The sequence below is a fragment of the Protopterus annectens genome, chromosome 8.part0 (genome assembly GCF_019279795.1).
Source record: "Protopterus annectens isolate FY-2018-M chromosome 8.part0, PAN1.0, whole genome shotgun sequence".
Lineage (NCBI taxonomy): Eukaryota > Metazoa > Chordata > Ceratodontiformes > Protopteridae > Protopterus > Protopterus annectens.
In genome coordinates this window covers 1,661,551,570-1,661,574,961 of record NC_056741.1, presented here as the reverse complement: position 1 = coordinate 1,661,574,961, position 23,392 = coordinate 1,661,551,570, and positions in this window count along the sequence as shown.

The window sequence follows — 23,392 nt, the reverse complement described above, 5'->3', positions numbered from 1 at the left end:
TGCCCAGAACTGTTTTGCATGACTAATGTGTATGTTTTGACTGTTTGAATAATAAGTGTTATTTTTGGTGATAAGTTGTTTTGTTGGGTTTCTTAGTTGTTTACATGCTAGTAAAGTAGGAGTTCTTTTATTTTTGTCCACATGTTTCTTGTTTTTTTTCTCTTTGTTTCATGAGTTGTTTGGTTGTTAAGGATAACCCTGGGGCAGGGTGGGTTTTGACTCTTTTTATTCTGAGGGGGGTAGTGTGTTAAGAATGCCTAGGGAAATTTTATTGACCTTAGGGGCAGCACCATATATGGGGAGCATCACAAGCTTTTTTGTTGGCTCTGTCTAGTTTTATAATATTATAGCCTGTCAGGGCAATTTCTTCATTTTTTTTTGTTTCCTGAAACAGCCAGGTGTCTGTGGCAATTAAGATGCCTGGAGTATGTAGTGCTACCCAGACATGTACTTCAGAGAGCTTATTATCACTATTTTGTAAGTTAGTGTGGTATATATGAAAGCCATGGTGGTACTTTGGGTGAGCTGGTAGTAATAAAGGAGTTGATTGAGATATGCTGCCTTGTGCCTGAATATGCTGAGTTGGACAGATATCACCACTAGGTTTTATGTTTATGGAGGTATGATGGTACCGGTAGAGGCATTTTTGTTTGATTTTATGTTTAATACCCAGTCTATGAGTAAGTGTCTGTTACTTTGGATAATTGTATTTAAACAATAGATATATGAGTACTGATATAGACAGGGTATGTCTGGGAGTTGAAGTTCAGAGGTATTTTGCTGTGGCGATGCACTATAACAGTTTTGTTGGAACTGTGAGGGTAATGGATGTTGGTAGGATGTTAAGTGTGCTGGGAGGAGAAGAGGTGCTGGAGTGAGGAATTGTAAGAGAATCATGATACTTCTGAAATGTAAGAAACAGTGGGAATTGAAAGCTAGAGAATGAAGATGTAGTTAAGGGAGGGTTTAGTTGGGGAAATCAGAAGATGAAATGTAAAAATAATAGCTTGCATTTAGTCTGTAGTCTTATTGGTGATTTTTAGAAGTGTGGGTGTTTTAAAAGTATATGTATGGGGAATATTTATATGAATTTATGTGATGAATGGTCTACAAACAGTATGCATGGTTAAGAAAGGGTATTAAAGGAAAAAAGTACTGATTTAATTGTGTATGGATGTAGAAAGATTGAAGGTAAAGGGGTAAAAGCAGCATAGAGCGATATTGTAGTGGAAGTGATGAAAGATAAATATTAATCTGATTATAGTATATGAGTGAAGATCATAGAGAAGAATGGAAGAGTGAGATTTAGTCATTAATGACTAAGAGGTGCTATTGGGGGGGGGGGGGTCTGTGTAGGAGGGGAAATAGCACAAACCCATATGCGGGAGAAAGGCTGTTAAGAATGATGCTAAATGTTAGATGGAAGTAGGGAATAGGTGAATAGAGACAGGAATGTTTCTATGATAATAATAAAGGTGTTGGTGGAGATATATCTATTGGGTGCCATGAATTATAGGTGTATATGAGAAATATAACGGTAGAGTATGGAGGGTGGGTGGGGATTTGAAGGTAGGGTAGCAATCAGTAAGGACACACAAAGTAGAGCAGGTTTTCTTTCATTTATTGGATGCAGATAACAAGAAGCTAGGGATATGAAGTAGCTGACTTGCACAACGTAATCTAATGGGCAAGTAAAAGAATTTGGCCAATTTGGTAAGTAGTCCTACTACCAGGACTACTCCTTTAAGGGGGAATGTCACATACACTTTCCAGCACAAGGCAGACAATTATCTCAACAATTAAAATTAATAAACTGCGGTGGTGGTGGTGCTGCGGTAGCATTGTCTCCTCACAGTAACACGTTGTCCTGTTCGATTCTCAGCTAAAGCGTCTTCTGTGTGGAGACATGCGTGAATGGGCGCACCTTCGTTGAAGGTTGTGCATCAGAGCTGGCAACTCTGCACGTAAAAATCTACTGCCAATCATTAGCGGACCGGAGTTCCGCTGTGGCGACCCCTAACCGGGAAAAGCCTAAAGACACAACAACATACAGCAAGGCTCTATATGTTAAATGTGCTTACACTGCATAGTGACAATAATCTCAGTGAAAAAATTTGCAGAGGCATGCCTTCTGGCAGAGATCCTACTATTTAAGGGACGAAGAATGATGTAATTGATGTATTAATGATGTAATGTTTCTAATACTTCCTAGTTTCTACTTTATTCCTGAAAGCAGGAATTAAAAAAAATAAAAAAATTCTGTACACAGTCATTGTTATGTACAATGCAATGTATTTTGAAATATCTGCTATTTACTATTTTATTGTAACCTACTACCTGGTTACTTACTGTTTGTGTTTATTTTTATTGTGTTTATTTTTTATTGTAACCTTTGATTTTGTTATTACTGTTGTGTTCATGGAGCTTTTCTCCCTGGGCCTCTACTGAAAATGGACATACATCCACTAGCCCAGTCAACAAATGTAAAATAAATAAATAATATCCAAAGGCTCTGAAAAGAAATAAAACAGAAAAAACATTACTATACTGAAGTATTATATAAAAGCAATAAAGTTAATACATAGGTAGCTAGCTTATTCCTGGAGACAGAAGAAGAAATTCAAACTCAGGGAGTCAAGGCAAGAGAAGATGGGAATATTCTAAGATTAGAGAAAAGGTAACAATGTAAGGTCAAAATAGGTTTAGCAGCTGGTGTACTGATAAGAGAACTACAGTGATATACTGTATAGAGCTGTGTAGACCAAATTATCAGAACATAGCACAACACTGCTAAGCACGTTATAAAAACATCACTTAGTAAGCATCCATCAAATTAATCAGTATGTCAAAAGAATGTTGTATATACCAAAGCACAAGCAACTGAAATGACATACATGAATTACATACCTGTTAAAGTGTACAGGCTCAACACTTTAAGACTATTATCATCTAATTATAGTAGTGTGCTCATATTTCATACTCTGTTTTATTTTGAGTCTTATAGTATGTTGCTTGTCCTGTGTCAGCTGTTTGCCCAGTCTGCTTGCGGGACTGTATACTACTGAATAAAGTGGAAGAGAGAAAGTCAATGCTTAGTAGGTACCCGACAAACTCTCGGGACCTTTATCTATTTGTGAAGGGTGTTTATGTTCAGTCTGACAGGCCAAGTGCATTAGTCTCACCCAAGAAGGTATGTAGGAAGATTTTATTACAACCTTTATGCTGTTGTAGTGTGTTTCATTATTAGCAGATTCACCTTTGCATTACTTTCATTTAGATTGATTGAATCACAAATATAGCTAGTAATGAACATAGTGTTAAAACCGAAATATCAGTACTTGAAATAGAGAGTAATGCACACAATGGAAACAGACTTTAAGTTCAGTGCACTTTATTTACAGAGAAGCATAAAAGGTAAAGCAAAAACAAGCTTACTACACATAAAAAAAAAGTCTTAGAGTTCTTGTTTCATATCCAGCAAATTTTCCAAGTAATCTCAGACAAACTTCACGTTTTCCTCCAAACAGACCAAAAGTATCTTCCACTTGCTTCACACTCTCTTCTAGTAAATTCTTCAGCTGGTAACACAAAGAGTACTTACTACTGGGTACAATGCTCCTGCTCCATTGAGAGGCAACTGTCTGTGTCATATTGGGCTGAAGCCTGTCCTTTTAATTTCACTCTTGAAGGTGTCCTGAATCATCCTGTGCTGCTGCACGCATGCTGCTATTGCAACTGCATGGTATTCTTTATGGCATAAATAACACAAAGTATTACAAAAACTGCATTTTAGCATTCCCTCTGCCTCAAAGGGTATTCAGGAGGGTAAAACAAACGTTTGCAGTATACCTTCAGGAAAACAAACTTCTATCAAAGTTGGTAACAAAGAGGAAAATAACAGAATATGAAATAGAAACCCGTGGCAGCTACAACCACTGCACATTGTAGGCAGTTACTGGGCTACACTAGGCATGCTGTTGCAGTGGGAAACATTCTCACATAACACCAAGAGATTTGGGGTTTAATTCTCACATGTGGTACCTTCCTTGCAGAGTTTGCATGTCCTCCTCATGTTTGAGTGGGTTTTCTCTGGGTGCATTGGTTTCCTACCCATATTCCAAAGACATGCAGTAGGTGGATTGGATGCTCTAAATTGTCATAGCTCTCAGTAGATGTATGTGTGTGGTAAGAAAGAACAACCATGGCAGGGCAAGCCATACAGAGGTGTGAACATTGGCTGTAGACTAGATTATTGTCACTGTTGATGTGTCACCCTGACTCCATGTGCATAAGTGGGAAAAAGGGAGTTATGGATGGATGGATTAAGCATTGGAGAAGAAATGGCTACAGTATCAGAACCATGGAGAAGACAAATGAATCCTGTGTTTTACAGTAGACAAGTAGGGGTCATACAATTATGCAACTGCAGTGAGTCAAGTTTAGATTATATTGAAACACAAAACTCATGACTTATCCTGATACAGCTGCAGCATTGGACAAAGGTGGTCAGTATTGTCCTTGCCAGAGTTAGGGACAAGTCATCTGGGTCAGTCATGTATCATGTGTAGTCTGTAAAGTCTGGCTACAGGTCATGTTTTATATGGTAAACTTTGAAAGAAAAGTCTAAATAAGTACCTCAGAGAGGCTAGCAGTGCATCCTCAGTGCTTGTGCTGTTTATGAAGCATTCTCACAAAATCAAAATATTACGTAATGTTAAGTGACGAACTGTGTTTGCAAACTCTAGAAAATATTTGCTTTCAAGTTCATGTGTTTAGAAATTCAGAAATATAACTTACAGAAATATTGTCCATATGCAACCACCAGTTCCATCAGTACAAAGAAACAAGGCAGCAAAATGGAAACTTTACATTACTAAATTTGATTTGTTTCTGACTGTTAGAGGAATATCTGAAAAACCTGAAATGGCATGATGTGCCACATTTCCTCACATTGCTGGGAAGTAAACCTTGAAGGTATTTAATGCTTTTTTATTTTCCTTAAAAAGGAGATCAAAAGAGCAGTAGTATTTAGAGAGATGTTCCTTTTCTCCAAAGCAAAGCCAACATTCATTTTCAGCAAGCTAACATTATTTTGATCAAATGAGATTCAGTCATTTGTGGTTTAGATCAAGTGAACTTTAGATCAAATGAACAGTAACTTGCACCATCTTACTCAAGTGTAATACACCATAACCCTTTTCCTACACCTGTCCCTACCTCTAGTCCCACACATTAAGCTACTAAAACCTCTTTCCCTAACAGTACTACTACACAAAACAGAAGGACACAAAACACACACAATACAAAATATGCGCAACACTGAATCCATCACCTTACTTAACATTTACTGTAGCCCTAACCTGTGAACACCTGCATATTCACAACTACTATCACAGTCTTACACATCTTTGCAACCATCAGATTTTCATTCAAACATTCATTTTCCTGTACATTACTTCTTACCTACACTATATAAAACTAAATTAGCCATATGTGATTCACTCAAATGAGCATTCACTCTTATGTGCATTCTCTACTTTCTATACCCACAAAAGCTTTACACCAAATGTGATTCTATCTTTTCAGTACGGAATTCTAGGAACTAAAGGTAATGAGATTTCAACATCCTATAAAATAAATGAAACTGAAGGAAGAATGACAGGAGATTTGTATCTACTATTTAATCAGTTTTGTAGAATGGTACAAATAATAATTTAGTCAAAAAGGACAAAAGTTTGTTCAAAGGGATGTGCATGTTCCTGAACAGAAATATCAGTCCGATCTGTCTGTTGGTACTGTTAAAGTGTCGATAAAGTGGTCTGAATATGTATGTGAAACAGAGGGTTAGGACTGCAAGTCATATTACTGACAAGAAATGCAGTGCATTAATAAGCAAAATGTTTATTATGCTCTAGACGTAGGCACAGAATGTGTTATAGGAATACGACAAAACGGCCAGAAGAAAGATAAAAATCACCAGCTTACACTTTATTTGCAAAGACATCTCAAATATCTAGCGCTTCGGCAACAAATGCCTTCTAGGAGTACATCACTGAGAAAAAACTGTGACATTTTATGCATACATTAACAACCAATTGTTAAACAATTAACTAGTTAATTGATTTCTAAAACATTAAATATTATTACTCTTATCATTCTTAGAAAACAATTATATCAAAAGTTACCATGAGCATTCAGTATTAAGCCCACAAAGGTATTATATTTTAAAATGTAAATACTTTCTTTATATAACAAATTATATTTATTCTTAAACTCAGAATTGCCAACACCCCAATTAACTTGTTCTAAGATGCTGGCTTTCAGAGAGTCTGGGTTGCTATTATGAAATAAGTTAAAATGCATGGCAACAGGACTAGCAACCTTTTCCATTTTTATGTCTCTAATGTGCTCCTGCAATCTCAGTTTAAAACTCCTCTTAGTTTCATCTATATAAAAGATACTGCAGGAGAATGTGTTATGTTTTGTGAAGATACTTTGACAAATGCATATAATGTGCACATTAACATATTCAAAGCACTACATAAAGCCTGTGGGTCAAAAGCTTCTAACATACAATTATAAAAATAAAAGATACAAGTACTTGTTTCAATTCAAGGGAATTCTCTTAACAGACTATATAATTTGGTCTTTTTTTAATTTCTCCAAGTCTTTTGGGTTCTAATACCATGACGGGAATGGAACCCATTCCTAAGTCAAAGTACGATTAAAGTTCATGAAATTAGCATTGTTTCAGTCTTTCATGTCAGCCAGAAGTGCTCTTCGCAGTACCCGCAATGTTCCCAGTAATGACGCCGTGTGCAATTCATACGGGGTTACATGTATTGGTAACATATCAAAATATGATTGTAGATTCTTTTTTATAAGACATGTTGCTCCTCTTACTATTGGAATTGTCTTGGTATCTTTCTTCTACATTGCTGTCATTTATGCATGCAAATCCTGATATTTTATGACTTTGTGTCTTTCTGTATACAAGACACTGTAGTCACTGGGTATGGTGATTTCAATTATCAATGCTACTTTTGTCTTCTCTTCATGGACCACTATATCTGGTTTTCTAGCATCTGTCTTTTGAACTGTTGGTAACGGGTGATCCCATGTGATGTAGACTTCATCATTTTCTATAATGCTTTGTGTCTCATGTTTCCAGTGTTTTTCAGCCACTTCAGTAGCATAATGTTTGCACAATCCCAGTGCAACAGTCTTGCCACATTATTATGTCTTTCCGTATACAGTCCTTCTGCCATTAGTATGTCACAACCAGCAACGAGGTGTGCAACTGTTTCCAATTTGGTTTTACAAAACCTACATTTGTCTGTTTCTCCCACATGTTCAATGGACTTTGTAAACCAAAGTGCATGTAGCCCACTATCTTGGGCTGCCAATATTAACCTTTCATCTGTTGGTTTGAATTTGCCTCTCCTTAACCATTCCTGCATTCATTCTTTATCAACATGAACAAGTTTTCTATGCTTGTAACTATATTTATGCATTTTCCACATTTCTTGTCTTCTTATTTGATCCTTTGTGTTACATTCTTTCTTCTGTTTTTTGGCACATTCAGCTGTTCCCTGATTTTTATCTCCTTCTGATTTGATTTCCATTCCTGCTTGACGCCAATATGCTTCTGCTAGATTAAACAGAGAAGTAATTTTAGATTTATTCTCCTCATGTTATAAAACTTTCACTATGTTTGGGTTTTGTGAGGTCAGCAGATATGTGTGGAGTCCCACGATTGCAGATCTATTCATATAATCAATTTCAAGGAGGCCCACCTCTCCTACGGAATAGGGAATATATAAGCTTGGTATGCACTGATATTTATAATAATTTGGTGAGCATGAAGCATCCTTCTAATTTTAATACCCAATCTATCCAACACATTTTGGGGCCAATCAATCACTCCAAAACTGTAAGTTAGTACAGGAAGAGCAACTTGGTTTATAGCTTGGATTTTGTTCCTATTTATCAATGTTGTTTTCATGATTAATTTAAATCTTGTAAAGTATTCCTTACTATGTTTTATTCACATTTGTTCATGTTTTAGTGTTGATCCTTCAGCAGTTCCCACATATGTACACACTCCCTCTTCCTCAAGTTCTTTAATATCACATTCTTGTCCCAAACAGATGTTTTCCTGATGCTGCAGTTTTCTTGCTTTAAAGGTTGCTTTTGCACATTTATCAAGACCAAATGACATTCTTATGTCATCTGAAAAAGTTGTGACAACTTGCAGTTGTACTTTCAGTTCCTCATCTGATGAGCTATACAGTTTTAAATCATCGACAAAGAGAAGATGAGAAGTCATTGCACTCTGTTGATTTCTAGGAGCCAAATTATAGCCATGGCCTAAGCTGTTAAGTAGGCAGCTTAATTGGTTTAGGGCAAGGCAGAATAGCAGTGGTGACAGTCACCCTGGAATATCCCCCTTTGAATTTTTATCCCTGGGATATTTTGTCCTTTATCATGGCTTAATTGCGAAGTGGTCTGCCACTGTTTCATGGTCACTTTAATGTAGTCGATCAGTGTAAAGTGTATCTTACACATTTTTAAGCACTCTTTTATCCATGAATGTGGGATACTAGCAAATGCTTTTTTGTAGTCAATCCATGCCATACTTAGATTCTTCCCCTTTTTACAGTTCTCTACTATGACTGCAACAACGAATGATCCTTTGTTCCATACGACTTTCCTTTATTGCCCCTTTGTTTTACTCCATAATTGAGTTTTCTTCTAATTGACTATAAACTCTGTCAGCATCAATTCCAGTGTACAGTTTATATGTCATCAGAAGGCAAGTTATTGGTCTTTAATTTTTAGGGTAGCTTGCAGGTTCACTCTTAAGTAGGAGCATTATTTTTCCTGTTGTTAGTCAGGTTGGTGTCTGTTGGGGGGCAGATATAAATAGTTCTTACTTATGGCTAAATCGTCATGAAAAGATGTTAATACTTTTAGCCAAAAATTAGGTACTGCATCCGGGCCTGGGGTTTTCCAATTAGAGGCTTTTCTTAACTTTGTTTCAATCTCTCTGGCTATTACTTCATCCCATTTCATGTCCTGTACATTTAAACTTCTTATTCTTTCTTTTACTTCTATTCATGTAGCATCTTTGTTATGTTCTACAGGATCTTCAAAGATACTTCTCCAAAATGTATCTATTTCTTCTTTTTTTGGCAGTCTTTCAATTCCTTTAACCTTCTTTCCCAGTTCTCTATAAAACTTTTTTGGGTCATCAATAAATTGCTTATTTTGTACTTTCCCTTTATATTTATCTGCATATCTTCTAAGTTTTTCCGCCTTTGCTGAGATTTTTAGTTTGTTATTTGCAATAGTGCATGATAGATCCTGGTCTGTTCCAATACTGCGCATTGCTTTTATCACATCTATCTTTCTTAGTATTTTTGTTGATCTGTTCCCTTTTCTATATTCTTCTAACAGTGACACTTATTGTCTCAATTGCTTTATAGTTTTCTCTGTTCGATACTTCCATGACGGTATTCAGTTTCTCCCCTTCCTTTCCCTCACTACCCAGAGTTCTTGTGGCAGAATTTATCAGTTATCAATTTAGCTGCACAGTAATATATCCTGTTTACTTCTGTTAAATCGCATGTATCTCTATGGACAGTCTTAATTACTGTGTTGATTTGTTTTGTCAGACTTCTAACCTTTTGGGTTTTATTGACCTTCTGCAGTGTATTTCTTTCATTGATCTTAATATGTCTATCCATCTCTACCAAATCAAGCAACTCTTCTCTTAGCTCAGTTTCTTCTGAACTGCGGACACATTTTTTGTTTTCCATTTCCTGCGGGCACTCTTTACAAAGTCCAGGGGTGTCCAACCTTTTGGCTTGCTGGGGCCGCATTGAGTGAATAGAAATTGTCTTAGGGCCGCATATAAAATATATCATATAGTTAACTCATTCACTGCCACGGGCGACCAAAGTCAACCTCCTGGCTGTAATGTAGGTGCATTTGAACAATGAATAAATGTAATAAAGGCCTAATATTTGCCTTAAAATTCTAATTCAAATTTTCTAATCTAACAGTTAACTCTAACATCTTAGTTAATATATATATATATATATATATATATATATATATATATATATATTTTTTTTTTTTTTTTTACAAATAAACAGATATTCACTACAGCACTAGCATTTCTCACTGGGAAAACCACTCCAGCAGTCCAGCTACATAAAATGTCAACATTAGCAGACCTACAATACTATAATCCACAAAAATAAGCCAATAAAGTTGCAATAAAGTAAATAATTCACATTACTGAATTAATAAAACAATTCTAAATAAGCTACAAGAGGATCTCATCGAAACAAATGACTGGTGCCAGAAACATAGCCTCAAGCTAAATGCCAAAAATACATCATCATCCCCTTTGGGGAGAGTGATGTCCCCACAAACTATCACATTAATAACAATGTTGTATGCATGCAATCAGTCATGAAGTGCTTGGGCACTCATGTTGATAGAAACCTGACTTTTGACCACCATGTTGTCTCTGTTGTACAGAAAGCTTTTTACATGGCCCACTTCATTAGTAAGAGTATCATTCAGGGACAAAGTGGTCATAACATCCCTGTATTCTTCCTTTATAAGAGCCATTACTGAGTGCAAAGCCCCTTTTGGCATGTGCTTCAGAAAAACACCCTGCCAAAAGAAAGACTACAACCATTTCTGACAAAAAAAGTCAAAGGACTAAGTTCACTTAGTTATCCAAGCAGACTAAAAAGCTTCTTGCATTCCTCTGTCTCTTACTGGCCCCCTATAAATTTCATCACTGGCTTGCTTTCCAGGCTAAGTAAGATCCTGCCTGAAGAGACTTCCTCCACCTCAGAAATACTGGTTATACTTGAAACGCTCACTGCAAAGACCACAGCCTTCACTGCAACATAAACAAACCGCTCTGTATGGACAGGTTCTTGATACAAAAACTTCAGCTTCTGTAAAAAGCTCCTCTCATTATCAAAAATGTAGTTCAGCAACACGACAACTGAATGGATAGCCATAAATATACTCCTTGAGTAGGTAGCATAGCCTTCATCATACCGGATGAAAAATCCACATACTAAACTTTCCTAGCTGGATGGCTAAAATCTAATATTGGTTACTCAAGTTTACTTGCCCAAGAAGAGGGGCCTGTTTAACTAAGAATTCCATTTATAAAAATATATTCAGTATACATATTAAGTCTCTCTCTCTCTTTCACACGCTCACAAAAGAAGGCCCTACTTCTAAAATACGCAACCTTAGTAATCACATGGCACACATTCGCTGAAAGAAATTGTCTGAAAGTAAAAATATCTGAAAAAAAAATCATACTAGAGGTGGACTCAATCCATCCAATTTCCCACCACCAAAAGGACCATCAATAAATTAGCAAACAACTGCTCAGCAAAAAGTAAATCAATAAGAAATCCATAAAGTCTCTAAGATCATACTACATACTGGAGTAAACATATAACTTCCCTCCAATCTAAAGCCATTTGACAGTCAGACATTTTAATTTGTGCAGAAGTTATTCACAGACTGACAGTTTACTGAGCTGTCACATTAGCACTCTATGCTTATGTCTGAACCAATGAAGCATACTTGTCAATTCCAAAAGAATTAAAGTAGCTTAATAAGAAGGTTATTTGCAAGGTTACATGGCAGTTTATATTGGAAATAATCAAATATATCAAAAAGGCTCTGTTTCTCATATTTATGCTGAAAAGTCTTCCAAGGTAAATACAACCTTTTGATTTAGCATGGAACCCTACCTCTCAACCTTAGAGCAAGAAATCTGGAGAAAGAAAAAAATAAAAGTGGGACACAGGCCCAAAAACAGTTATGCATCACAGACACCATTGAAACAACTGTAGCTGCAAACATTATACATCACTTATAATCTTTCTATCCCATCATTGTCAGTTAAGCATTATATGGCTCATTCAATCCTGCCTTCTTTTCCAACAAAGAAAACCATGCTTTGAAATGACAAATGCATTAAAAATAATAAATAAAACACATTACATCCACATCCTGCAACTTCCTACCTGCAAACAACAACAGAGCTTTCACTGAATCTAGGGCTGCTTATTTCCCAGGAATGATAGCTCTCCCTAATTAAGTCTAATGGGATACAATCTACCAGGATCTGGACTACCTGAAATAAATTAAATTATGGCCTACAAATTGCAAGTGCACTTTGTTTAATTAAACTATATTTCTAAGCCCACTTACTGTATTTTTTCACTAACATCCCAATATCCATTTCCAGGTCACTTTACAAGACATTGGCAATGGTAGACTTGGTGTCCTCCAGATCCCTATGGGACCACACTCCCACTGCTAGCATAGTCCATTAAATATAAGTATCCATCCACTGCAAATGGCAAGAAGCTATGTCTTAAAAAAAATCTACTTTTGGCATGCCTAGTACCCAAGTATCAGGTTTTGAAACAAAGAAACATATTCCACAGTCTGTAACACACATACACACTAAAACCCTCAACATTTAAAAAATGACATTGTGCCCCCCTGATTTGCCAGTATTGATGATCCACCAAAGCTGTACTTATTGTTGTCCAATCTGCCACTGCTTAGAACCCATCAATGACAAAACAGTACTGGTTACTTTTTTGTTTGTCAGAAAAAACAATTCAACTTTATATGCTACATTCCCACAAAGTCAATCCACTACTGACCCATTAACCCTAGGCTGCTGTCTCATTCTTACTCCCTGGAACTGCATTACCTTGGATGACCAATTTTATTTCCTAAGCAAAAGACACAAATTGGAAGATGAAGCGAAAATCCATACAGTTGAGAGCTATGATTTCATATTCAATACAACACTCTGTCAGGAAAGCCACAATTTAATGAAAGTGTACTTTTAATGTACGATATATTTGTGAGCTAACTTATTTGTGTTCAGTAGGTAGACTGATCGTCATTAGCCTCTTTGTGCATGTGTCTCTCTCTGTCATGCATACATACACACACTCTTCTTTCACATGCACACACATTCTGCTTTCATGCATGTACTCACTCATTCACTCCCTCTGTACTTACTTATTAACACAGGTAAGTGCTGTCCCTTTCAAAGGCAATGACGGCAAATCCATACATGAGTCCCTCTTCAGCAAGAACACACACGCACTGATTCTTTGGCATGAAATAATGGCGGGAACACACAGATCCTTCTTTGGCACAAAAAAAATCAAAACTAGAATGGTGCTTTGGTGCATGCGCACACCAGCAGAGTTATAGGTCACGGGCATGAAAAACACAAAACAAAAAAAGTGTTTTGGGGCATGCGTATATTGATGTTGCAGTTAGAGGTTGGGGGCCGCATGGAAGAGCTCTGAGGGCCGCAGGTTGGACACATCTATTCTATAGCTTCTTCCTTTGGCACATTCTCTTCAATTTTATCCCGTGCCATCTGTTGCTCTGTCATATGGGAACTCACTGGTCTAGCACTCCTTAACATTGACTGCGTCACAGTTTCCACACTTTCCTGTTCCTTCTCTTGCTGTCCAGATTCAAGTGAATGTTTATACTGGTTTCCTGTGGAAGGCTCCAAAATATCTTCATATGACATCTGACCAATTTCTTCCCGTTGCACTGGTTTCCCCTTAATTTGGATGTCCATTGCTCTATCCTGTTGTGGTGCTTTCTGAATTAGATTTTCTGTACTGAATCCTTCACTTTGCAGGTACTCCATAACCTCAGTTTCTGTTTCTTTAACTTCTCCATTACTAATCTACATTTCTGCTTTTCCTCTTTGTGTTCTTATTTTTTGTATTGTAAAGTTTTCCATGTCCGGTTTCCTTTGTCGGTATTTCTCTTCAAATAACTTTGGTGCTGCTCTTTTTGTATTGATTAGTTTTGCTTTCTCCTTTGCATAATTACACCATATTAAATCTCTTTTTCTTTCCCATGTCCATATTTTTTCATATGTCTCCTGATCATCCCGTTTCTCCTTACTTTGGGGACTCGTCCATCATGCTGTGGTGTAACCTGTGTTAGACCTTCTACACCAAATCCTTTACTTCACAGGCACCCTATAACTTCAACTTTTATTTTTTTAACTTCTACTTTACTAATCTTCTTTTCTAAATTCCTTCTTTGTGATATTATTTTTTTATATAAATTATATATTAATATAAATATATAAATATAAATATATTAATTTGGGCTTTGAGAAGCTAAGAATGGTAAAACAAATTTACACAGGAAAGCAAAGAATTAATGTGCCCCTGTGTATGGTCTGGAACAGTCACATAATCACAAACACATCTTGAATACTGCACACAGAGCTACTACCTCTGTGAGACCTACTACTGCAAGTCCTAACACTTCAAAAAATAAGCTATGGCTTAAACAGCAAAATAATGATTTTCCAAAGTCACTGTTATGGCCTTCATGTATTTTTATGGGTAGGGGCTTTGCCTTCTTTATCCTTGCTGTACATTGGAGAAGGGGTAAACACTGGCATACTGCAACCTTTTGTTATGTTGTGCCATCTCGCCCTCTTCTTGCTGGTTGGGTTTTGAGCTGATCCTTGGCTCCAACTCAGCCGTATACTATAGCTCAAGAGCTTCTTACTGGCTCAAGGCTAGCCCCTATCCCAACATGCCTAGCAGTAGTTACCCAGATCTTGTTTGCAGCTTGCAGCATCAAGATTGCTTGTACTGGCTCAGGCTAAGTATTTTCTTCTTTTTGGCTTTTGTCAAAGTTTTTTAAAGTTAAGTAGCTTTTTTATATTAATATAGTCTTAGAGTGTGTTGTCCTTAGGCTAGCACCTTTTGTAACCTTCCTGCTGCTGCCTTTTGTTGTTGTTGTGGCTGTCATTCTTTCCATCAGGCCTAACCCCTCCCTTGAACCCGTTTGACTTAGAGGGTTCTCTGTTCTTTTCTTTCAGCCCCATCTTTGTTTAAGGGCTTGTTTTTGCCTTCCCTTTTCTCCTTCTTATAGGAGCAGCTGTTTAAGTTAAAGGCTCTCCTATGTTGGGGGAGTTGCCGTTTAACTTAGAGACTCTTCCCCTTCCCTCCTTTCTCTTTCCTTTTTTAAAAAAAAAAATTTTTGAATTTAAATAATTTAGAGTTTTAAGTTTCCTTAGTTACTTTTGTCACTGTTGTTGGTGTTTTTTCCATTACGTAGTATGTCTAAGGAACCTAAGGAGTCAAAACCTTCAGGTTTTAAGAAGTGTGATTCGTGCTGCCTGAAGATGTCCCTTATGGATGGGCACATGAGCTGTGTCTATTGCTTAGGGGCTGTACACCTGCAGGACTCGTGTTCTATATGTCATGCCTTTAGTTCTTGGGTCTTGCAGGAAAGAAAGAATAAGTTGGTTTTAAGAGGCTTGCTTAAGAGCCCTTTTGATGTGGCTGTTGAGGGTTCTCAGCCAGCAAAAAAACAAGATAAGTCACCTAAGCCTTCATCTTCCTCAGCTCCTATCTCAGAGCCATCAAGGTCTAAGGATAAACATGTGAGTCTATCAGATCTGAGCGGTGGTTCCAAGAAACCTCTTTCTCTGCCGGCTTCATCAGTGGTTTCATAGCCAATCAGGACTCTCAAGAGAACCAGGTCTTCCTCCCTGGAGCTGGTGAGCTCTGTTCCACAATCCCCACTGTTGCAGTCTGTGGCAGGCAGTCATCGGTGTTCCTCTCATTCCTCTCGATCATCCAGGCAGATCATGATGTGGAGAGGGTGGTGGAGTGGCTTTTCAAGACACGGGCATTAGCTAAATTATTATCGAGCCCAGCCCACAAGGATTTGGCGCCGACACCTCAGCCCGCACCATTATTGATTCCTCCTCCGACTCCTTTCATTTCAGAGCCGGAGTGCATGGATGTCCTTGTGGTGGAACTGCCAGCTCCAAGGACCACCATTGGTCTATTGGTTCTGACCACTGCTCCAATCTCTTCATTATCTTGGTCTATCAAAGGATCTGGGGGCCAATGCTCTCTCGTTGGCTCCGAGGAGAGGAGTGGCATCGGACCCTTGTCTGACCCTGCTCTCCCTCTCGGTGCTTCGGTGCAGGTGAGCTCGGCTCCTACATCAGCCTCGGAGCCATCACCCTTAGTTAGGAGGAGGTCTCCAGACTCTTTGAAGCTGGGGACTCTTTCAGGCTGGGACCGCTGTGCCTTTCAGGTGATGAGGAGCATGCTGCCCCCTGAGACTGCTCCACCCTCGGCTGCATTGACTCCTACTAATTCGGTGCCTGAGTCTGCCTCTGATCCCCCCCAAGTGTAGGGAACCCATGCTCCAGGACACCCCATTGGGCGACCCCACCACTTCTGAAACCTCCCCTGAGCATCACTCAGAGGAGGTCCCTCTGAAGAGAAAATGCAGGAGGAAGCATTTGGACTCGGTCCCCCTCTGAAGATGTCTCCTTTTCAGACATCCTGGAAATCTTTAGACAGAGGGGTGGCTGGAAATCCCTTGCCCCTTCTGAGGATGAGTCTGTGTACCTGGATGTATTGGTTCCCAACCCTCCACCTCTTGGGTGTCCCCTCCTTTCAACCCTCTACTAGCTTTGGTGAGTTGAAAGACTTGGAGCTCCCCAGAGACAATGGAACCAGTTCTGAGAATGCCTAATAAATTTATAACTGCTCCAGAGGATAGGTCTTTTCTATCAAAGGATGTGCCTGTTGATGCCATGGTGGTGGCAGCAGCCACCAAGAAAGAGTTAGAGGAGACTTCTTCTTCTGTCCATCTACCAAACAAAGAGTCTCGTATGATGGACAGATATGGGAAGCTTATGTTTGCTTCAGCAGCCTTTACTCTCAGGTTGCTGAATTATCTATCTCAATGTACACACCTTCAAAGGGATCTTCTGAAGGAACTAGGAGATACCCTACAGGATCCTACAGCTGAAGGAGCTGCAAGCAAGGTGGCTTCACGGCTTGCGACCTTGACATCTATAGTTAACTCTTCCATGCGGCTGATATCCTATTCAGCAGATGGAGCAAGTAGGGCAGCAGGCACAGGAGTTGCTTTGCGCAGGCACTCCTGGATGTGTCTTTGTCAATTTGCAGAGCCCTTCAAGGCCTCCTTTACCAACACCCCCTTTGATGGCTCATTGCTGTTTGGGCCTCAGGTAAAAGAGATGCTTACCAAGTGTGAACGAGATGGCAAAACTCTCTCTGCCATGGGAGTACATTTTTCTGCCCCCTCTAGACCTTATCCCAAGGGTCAGAAGAGTGGGAAGATGTGGTTCAGAAAATCCCAGGGAGTTTTGCCTGACACACATGGAGACAGTTCCCCAGGGGCAGCGGGGGAAACAACAATGGGAGCCGCTGAACCCGTGGCAGGGGGGGGGTCCGCATAATCAGGCCAACAGGGATACCTTCTCTGGCAAGCCTTTCCAGTGCTCCTGAAAGGAGGCCCGACTGTCCACCTCTGGAAGCAGTTAGAGGCAGATTATCCCAGTACCCCAAAGCGTGACAAACAATCAAGGAAGATACCTGGGTACTGTCAATAATATCCTGGGGTTACAAAATTTCCTTCTCCCAGCCACCCCATCCAACAAATCAAAACGCATTCCCAGACATTCCACCCAGTCTTTGGGATCAAGCATACCTAGAGGTTCAAAGGTTGCTAGAAAAATCACCATCCAAGAAGTCCCTGCAGACCAATTCAAATCCGGCACATACTCAAGGTTCTTTTTAGTTCCGAAAAAGACAGGGGACTGGAGACCCATTTTGGATCTCAGCAAACTCAACAAATCAGTCAGAAAAATGAAGTTTTGGATGGTAATACTGCAGTCCATTCTTCCCTTTTTGGGTCAGGACAACTGGATGTGCTCTATCGATCTCCATGATGCGTACAACCATATAAAAATGGACAGGCGGTCCAGGAGGTACTTGTGCTTCCGGCTAGGAGCCAGTCATTACCAGTTCAGAGCTCTACCCTTTGGTCTCACCACAGCCCCCAGGGTATTCACCAAATGTATGGCAGTAGTCATGGCTCACCTGAGGTGTCTATGATTCCGGGTGTTTCTATATCTAGACGACTGGCTTCTCACTGCCACCACCAGACATCAACTCATCGATGCACGGGCTCCACTATTCACACCTGTGCACAACTAGCCATCACCATAAACTACATAAAGTCTGCTTTGTTGCCTTGTCAGTATATTTCATTTATAGGTGCAGATTTAAACTCAAGGGCCATGATAGCAAAACTACCTCATGAAAGAGTTTTAACCATTCATCGTCAAGTTTCAATTTCTTGGCAAACAAGAGAATTCAGAAAAAATTTGTCCTCAAGGTCTTGGACTCGATGGCTGCAGCGATTACTCTGGTCCCTATGGCACGCTTCCACATGTGAATTCTGCAGTGGCTTCTTTTTGCTCAATGGTCATTCCAGGATCTGCCAGTGTCACATCAGATATGGATCACAGAGTCTTGCAAGAAGGATTTAGCATGGTGACTTCACTCCCCTCTGGTATCAATAGGCAGGCCATTTCTAGCCCCCCCACCCCTTAGCCACAGTGACCACGGATGCTTCCCAGATAGGGTGGGGGGGGGCATTATCTGGGACAGACTGTTCAAGGGACTTGGCAAGAACATGAGTACCACTTGCACAGCAGTGTCCTAGAGATGACAGCGATGCTTCTGGTGTTGGCAAGCACTTCAAGACGGGACTATAGCGATTCAGACAGACAATATGTTGGTAGTATGGTACATCAACAAGGACGGAGGAACCAGGACTTATCCCTTGTGCAGAGAGGCTCTAAGAGTATAGCAATGGGTGATGTCTTCCAACGCTTTCTGATCGCAACGCACATCCCGGGGAACTCCAACGTGATAGTGGACAAGCTCAGCAGGGCTATTCTGATGCCTCATGAGTGGTCCCTGAAGCAGGAAGTTGCAGAGTTAATTTTTCACAAATGGGGCCAGCCATGCTGTGAACTTTTTGCCACTCCCCTCAATAACAAATGCAGCAGCTACTTTGCCCTAGTCTCACCCCCGGGACAGTCACTCAGGGATGCACTGGTTCACGATTGGCCCCCCGGGACTGCTTTGTGCTTCCCACCATTCCCTCTGATCCCCAAGGATCTTCAGAAAGCTCAGTCATTGGGTTGCAAGTTAAATCCTCATTGCTCCTTACTGGCCTCGACAGATTTGGTTCTCATTCCTCTGGCATCATCTGCAAGGAGAGCCTTGGATACTGGACCCAGTTCCAGCTCTCCTGACACATCAGTCGGGTGCTCGCCACCCTTCCATCCATACTCTCAAGCTGACGGTTTGGTTTCTCCACTTCTGGTCTTAGCCAGGCTCCCAGATGTTTCCCCTGGGAGTTCAACACATTTTGATTCCATCCCATAAGCCCACTAAAAGAAAACTTATGGTAGTAAATGGAACAGGTTCTTTTGTTGGGCAAAAAAGAATGACATTGATGCTTTTACTGCTCCCATTTCTAAGATTCTGGATTTCCTGGCTGAAACATTTGAATGAGGAGCAGCGGCAGCTACTATCTGAGTCCAACTAGCTGCCATTTCTAATTTCCATGTAGGAGAAATGGGATCGAACATCATGTCCCACAGACCATGCAAAGTATTCCCAAGAGGTACTTCCCTCTTAAGACCTCCAATAAGAGCATCTCTTCCCCACTGGGATTTAAATCTAATTTTAGAGTCTGTCATTCTTCCTCCCTTTGAGCCAGCTGATTCTTGTCTTCTAAAGTTTTTAACTTGGAAGACCTTCTTCTTAACCGCCATCATTTCAGCCAGGACGGTTTCAGAGTTACAGGCCTTATCTAATCATCCCCTGTATTTGATTTTCCACAAAGACAGAGTTTTTCTCAGAACCAATCCCTCCTTTTTACCTAAAGTGTGTTCAGAGCATAACTTAAATCAATCCATAGAGCTTCCTGTATTCTTCCCCAATTATGGCAACAAGGCAGAGTATAAGCTCAACCAACTGGATGTTCATAGATAGTTACATTTTTATTTACACAGGAATAAGGATTTTAGAAAATCTGACCAATTGTTTATATCCTTTGCAGACAACAAGAAAGGTTGTCCAGTGTCTAAAGTGACCTTATCAAAGTGGCTCTCAAGCACTATTACCCACGTTTATGCTTTGCGAGATAAACAACTTCCAGGAAAAATTCAAGGACACTCAACTAGGGCCTTGGCTACTTTTATTCCCTTTCAAGCCAAACTGTCCCTAGATTCTATCTGTGTGGCAGCCACATGGGGTAATCCCCATACTTTTATCTCTCATTACAAAGTAGATGTGGCCTCCTGGGACAGGGCATCCTTTGATTCCACTGTCCTGAAGAGTTTTTTCCAGTGAGCCATCCAAGATTTAGGTGCTGGGGATACTGTCCCAACCGGCAAGAAGGAGGTGAGATGGGACAACATAACATAAAGAAGTTATGTACTCACCATAACGTTCTATGTTTGTTGTCCTTCATCTCGCCTTCCTTCTTGCATCCCACCCTCCTTCCCCCTCCTGGAGGATCGAGAGGAATTTTCTTCTTTTTTGTTTAGCTACACTGGCTGAGTTCCCTTATGCTTACCAGTTGGCTGGACCTTGTCTTTCCTACCTTTATCTTGCTGATGTTTACACACATAAGCAGGTCCCTTTCTTTCCCTAGCAAGTTTACTAATATTTGGACCTATGTAGTCTGGTGGGTTATCACAAACGAAATCTGGATAACTACCGCTAGGCATGTTTGGATAGGGGCTAGCCTCAAGCCAGTAAAAAGCTCTCGAGCTATAGTATACGGCCAAATCGGAGGTGAGGATCGGCTCTGAACCTAACCAGCGAGAAGGAAGATGAGATGAAGGACAACTATCATGGAATGTTATGGTGAGTACATAACTTTTTTTTTTGTATATATTCCCAACACTTAGACTTGCTGTTCTGCTGTTTGGAGGCCTTTGGAATTTCAACAGGCACCCAGAAAGAGCCACTGAAACAATATATTTCACAACTATGGTGATTTGTTTGCAGGCTTAGAAAATTTGTCAGAAAAATATCATACAGATATAAATTCTGATGTGCCTTTGATATCTGCTCCAGGAAAGGTAGCAGTAGCTTTCAGAAGTAGATCTGAGCAGGACCTAAGATCCTACAGCACTTATCAAAAAGAGTAGCCGTATATTAACATTTATTCTTAATGCCAACATATGCATTAAAACATTCTATGTATAGCAAATAAGAAAAAAGAACAACTGAAAATAAAAATATAGAGACTTGCATACAATATGAATGAAAGTAAATAAAATGAATGTATCCAAAAATTGAATAAAACAGTAAGATATCACCTTACCCAATCTTTAGTCTACAGTAAGCTGTTTCCTGTAGTTAGGGGTTTGATTCTCTCAGCCTCCATTTGTTTGCTGTTCGATTCTTAACCAGGCAGTGCTGTGTGGCATTTAGTAAATTGTGCTAGGCTCCTTGATAGTGTCCTGGATTGCATGCCTAATAACTACCCATGAACAAGTAGTTTACTCTCTCTGCTGTATCAGTATGGTTTCATGTTTTGTTAAATAAATCTTACTCACATCTCTGTCTCCATATCTGCAATAAACTACTAAAAATAATTTTATCAAGCTTGACAACCTTTACAGAAAATAATGTGTCATAATATCCATGCTGTATAGCATGCGTAGTAACCCTACCTGAAACAGAGACTGTCAAACCATGTTCCAAAAGCCACCAATCTTTATAATCAAAACAAATGTTCAATATATTCCTCTACCACTCATCCTAGAATTAAGCATAACATTTTCTGTCTTTGTGGTTCATTTCCCTTTACACAGGGGTCATAACTAAATGTAGTCCCCATGTAAAATCCTTCCATTCTTCTGTATGTTTATACCTGGCCTTATGCCTGTAAATACAATTCTTTTTCTGCTAAGCAATATCAACACATTCATCTGTGTAATAATATTGTGATATAATCCGCTGATACCATGCATCTTTGTAATAATACTCTGATATAATGCCCTGATACTATGCATTTATGTAATACCGCAGCAATTTTATTCTGTGGTACCAGTCATCAATAAAATAATACTGTAATACAATTCCCGGATACCATACATTTTTGTAATACTACTGTGATATAATCCCCTGATACCACGCACCTTTCTAATAATACTGTAATATAATCATCTCATACCATGCATCTTTGTAATAGTACTGTGATATAATCCCCTGATACCGTGCATCTGTGTAATAATACTCTGATATAATGCCATGATTACAATCATCAGTAAAATAATATTGTGATATATCCCCTGAAACCATGCATCTTTGTAATAATACTGTGATATAATGCCCTGATACTATGCCTCTATGTAATACTGCAGCAATTTAATTCTGTGATACCAGTCATCACTAAAATAATACTGTAATACAATCCCTGTACACCATGCGTCTTTGTAATAATACTGTGATATAATCCCGATACTAAGCACCTTTGTAATAATCATCTGATATCATGCACCTTTGTAATAGTACTTTGATTTAATCCCCTGATACCATGCATCTGTGTAATAATAATCTAATATAATGAGTTGATTCCAATCATCATTAAAATAATACTGTAATATAATCCCCTGATATAATGTGTCTTTGTAATAATAATACTGTGATATAATTTCCTGATACCATGCAGCTGCATAATACTGTAATGTTATTCCCCTGATACCATGTATCTATGCAATAAATCTGTAAAATAATCCCTATACTTTGCATCTATGTAGTAATATTATGATTTAATCTCCAGATAGTATGCATATGTGTAATAGTACTGTGATGCATTTATGTAATAATACTTTGATATAATCTCCTGATACCATGCATCAGTGTAATATTTGTGTGATATAATCCCCTGATACCGTGCATCAGTGTAATATTTCTGTGATATAATCTCCAGACACCATGCCTCTGTGTAATAATTCTGTGACATAATTCCCCTGACACCATTCATCTATCTAATAATACTGTGATATAATCCTCTGATACCATGCATTTGTGTAATAATTCTGTGATATAATTCCCAGATTCCATGCATTTGTGTAATAATTCTGTGATATAATTCCCAGATTCCATGCATCTGTGTAATAGTAATATAATATAATCCCCTTATACCATGCAACTATTTAATAATACTGTGCAACTATCTAATAATACTGTGATATAATCCCCTGAAATCACGCATCTGTGTAATAATTATGTGATATAATCCTGTGATATTGTACATCTGTATAATAATACTGTAATATAATCCCATAATACTATGCATCTATGTAATAATATTGTGATATAATCCTTGAATACATTGTATTTATGTAATATTACTGTGACATAATGCCAAGGTACCATAATGACCGATTTCT